Source organism: Simochromis diagramma, unplaced genomic scaffold (assembly GCF_900408965.1).
Source record: "Simochromis diagramma unplaced genomic scaffold, fSimDia1.1 OVJJ01000646.1, whole genome shotgun sequence".
Classification (NCBI taxonomy): Eukaryota; Metazoa; Chordata; class Actinopteri; order Cichliformes; family Cichlidae; genus Simochromis; species Simochromis diagramma.
In genome coordinates, this window is record NW_024387279.1 from 812845 (window position 1) to 815894 (window position 3050).

Sequence of the window (3050 nt, forward strand, 5' to 3'; positions counted from 1 at the left end):
ACCCTCCCCCATCTCCACTGCCCGTGTTTCTTAGTCTGCGTCTTTGTGTATTGTTTCCTGTTTTATTTTGAAGGATTATGTCTTATGTCAGTGTGTCCAGCTTCGCTCCCCCTGTCTCTTAGCCCTAATCTCTCCCAGCTGTGTCTCCCTCCTGTTCTCCATTCCCTGATTACTCCCCTGTGTATATAAGCCCTGTGTTTGCCTTTGCTCAGTGTCGTGTCGTACCCTCAGATCCTGCCTGTGTGTTTCCGGTTCTCAGTGTTCATTGTTCTGTTTATGTTTTGTTCATTACCAGCAATAAAGCTGCGGTTTTTTGAATTGAAATCCTGTCTCCACAAGTCCTGCATTTGGATCCTCACCTCCGCCTGCCTCCACACAGAGCCCTGACAGAACGACGCGACCATAACATGGATCCAGCGGACTCTGCTCACCTCGAGGGAGAGGTGGATCTTGCTCGCATCATCGGGCTGATGAGTCGCATTAGCCACGCCTCAGATTTGCGGACATTCTCAGTCGGGCTGAGTGCAATAGAAGCCATATTTGACAAAAATCCTCACCTGCGCCAGCTCTCTATAGCCTCGGAGTTCAGCCGTTCGCTGACCCAGGCTAAGGAGGCAGTCAAAGCCCGGGAGCTGGCCCAATTCACCCTCATCTCCCCATCCACACCGCCTCAGTCACAGCGAGCAAGCCCTCTCACGCTGCCGCAGCGGACAGAGCTCTCTTCAGTACCGCTGCAGCAACTGCAGTCGCAGCATTGGACTCCTTCCTCCCTCACGTCTGCTTCCGACCCGTCACCTGCCTCATGTTTGTGTAGCCAGATGGGCTACTCGCCTTCCGTTTTTTTTTCTTCTCTCATTCTCTCTCTCTCTCTCTCTCTCGCTCGCTCTACCACCCTCGCTCTCTTTCCGCTGCACTCGCTCCTTGTATCAGGTGATTGGGTTAATTGGGAACCCACCTGCACATTGATTGCAGGGTGGCGCTAGCCCGTATAAAGCTAAGCCGATGTTTTGTTGGATTAATTCTTCCCGAGCTTCAGGTGCGATACAGCAGTAAATGGTGACGTACTGCGATGGACTGATCAGCAAGAGCCGATTATATGACAGCTACAGGTATGCTCTCGCTTAACCTCAGATTCCCTCCGAATACTGGAATTTGTGTTAATATACTTTTCCGGCCTGTTGTAGCGCAGCAGTCTGTTTAATTCTGCCATTGCGGAGAGAGGTGTTCGTGTTATCTCCACCAATGAGAGTATAGTGCCTCCGGTCCTGGGGTAAGCTGTTAGAACTACTTTTATTAGCATTCATAGCTATAAGAGTTTAAGGTTACATTTATCTGTTTCAGGGTTTCACTGCTGTACTCACCCCTCCATGGCAAATTGCCCAACCTAAATTGGAAGAGTGAACTGCCTTCTCAGCTGCTGTTGTGAACTCCTCCTTGGTGGAGTCTGCTATCTTGTCTTATCTTGTTTTTGTTAAGTAGGCTTACCTTGTTTTGGGTTCGCCTGGTGTTCTATTTTACCCTGGACTGTTGCTCGTACCCACGCTTCTGTGATCGGGCTGAAGTGACTCTCTGCCCGAGTGTCGTGCTGGGACTCTAAATCGCCTGGGTGGCCGGTCTCAGCCGGTGGGGAGCCAGACCGGCCTACGCCTGAGAATAATTATTACCAGCACGAGTGGTAGTTTGACCCGTGGGGAATAAGCCTTTCCTGTGTGTGTGTGTGATTTCTTTTATTAGAGTGTGTTTTAGTCTTTTTATGATTTGTAGCGAGCCTGACGCTCAGTGTCCTCTTATTCTTTTAACATATTTTTCTGTGTTTTATTTCAGTGAAGGAGGACGAGCCAGTGGCCCTGGGACCTCAGGTGGTGGGTCGTTTTCACACTTTCTTTTGTACAGCACTGGGTGGTCTGCAGTGATTCTTTTTGTGTGATTTCCTTTTGGTTCCACGGCTGCTGGTAAGTCCAAGTTCCACGATGGTTTTATTTTTACTGTAGGACACTGTCAATAATGATGCTACATCTTGACCTTTAATATTTTATTTATAAAATATTATTTATAATATTTTATTCATTTCTATAAATAAAACTGTTTTAATATTGGAAGCCAACCTGCCTCAGTGTGCATCCTTGAATCTGTGCGGTCTTCTTTTATTCCTTTTATCTATTTTTCTTAAATATATTTCCTGGGGGTGCAATTCCCCTGGGTGGAGTTGTCAATTTATTTTGTTCATAACCCCGCCGACCACTTGGTCACATTTGGCAGGAATGTGGTCGGAGGATGAGGGGCTCCGATACCTTCTGTTTCCTTTGCCGCTCCCATTTCCAGGAGAAAGCGGCGTTCTCATCATCGCCACCCCTCACCGCAGCCGGAGTCCAGTTCCTGCTCCAAACGGCCGGACGTGGTGAGTGAACAGGACCGTTTTCACCCAGCTTCTTCCAAGCCAGGAATTCTAAGCTCAGAGCCAGTAAATCCAGAGTCAGTGACCAGAGTAACTCTGTGACTGTTAACTTCAAATTGGTAACAGTAGAAACCGATGATCCTAAGATGGCTGACTCTGAGGTTGCTTTTCGGGACTCTGAGCATTCTAATGATCCATTCTTTGTTTCTTCCAAGTTTGAGATAATTCAGGAGTCAGATGATCTTATTTCACAAAGAAGTTTTTTGTTCTGTAACTGAGCGTGGGGTTTCTGGATGTAATTCCTGAGCCACCTGTTTCTGGATTAGTTAATGGTACAAGGTTAGCTTTGGTGATACAAAACAATAGCGTGATTTCTGATGTGTGAGTCAGTTAGTGAATGTTTTGATTTGGACAATAGTAGACTCACTCAGGATATTAAAGATGCTGCTCTAAAGTCAATTTCTCCAACTGCTGAACTAAACAACAGTTGAATTTTCCAGCAAAATTCCATCTATGCTGTTCAGACTACACCTCATGACACTGTTGTTGGTGTTACTTCACCCATGTGTTACGCGGCTCACCAGCCAGTTCATTCTGAGGCTGCCTGTGAAAAACCTCATGTTTCCATAACCTCTCCTGAGTTAAAAATCACAAG

The 3050-nt window shown here is 46.9% G+C and overlaps 1 long non-coding RNA gene across 1 annotated transcript; it reads left to right on the forward strand.

The window, feature by feature from the left end:
• Window positions 1-840: 840 nt before the first annotated feature.
• On the forward strand, window positions 841-2104 carry LOC120715996. The gene is made up of 2 exons (XR_005691785.1): window positions 841-1270; window positions 1342-2104. It is a non-coding gene; the product is annotated as an uncharacterized LOC120715996 (long non-coding RNA).
• Window positions 2105-3050: the final 946 nt, after the last annotated feature.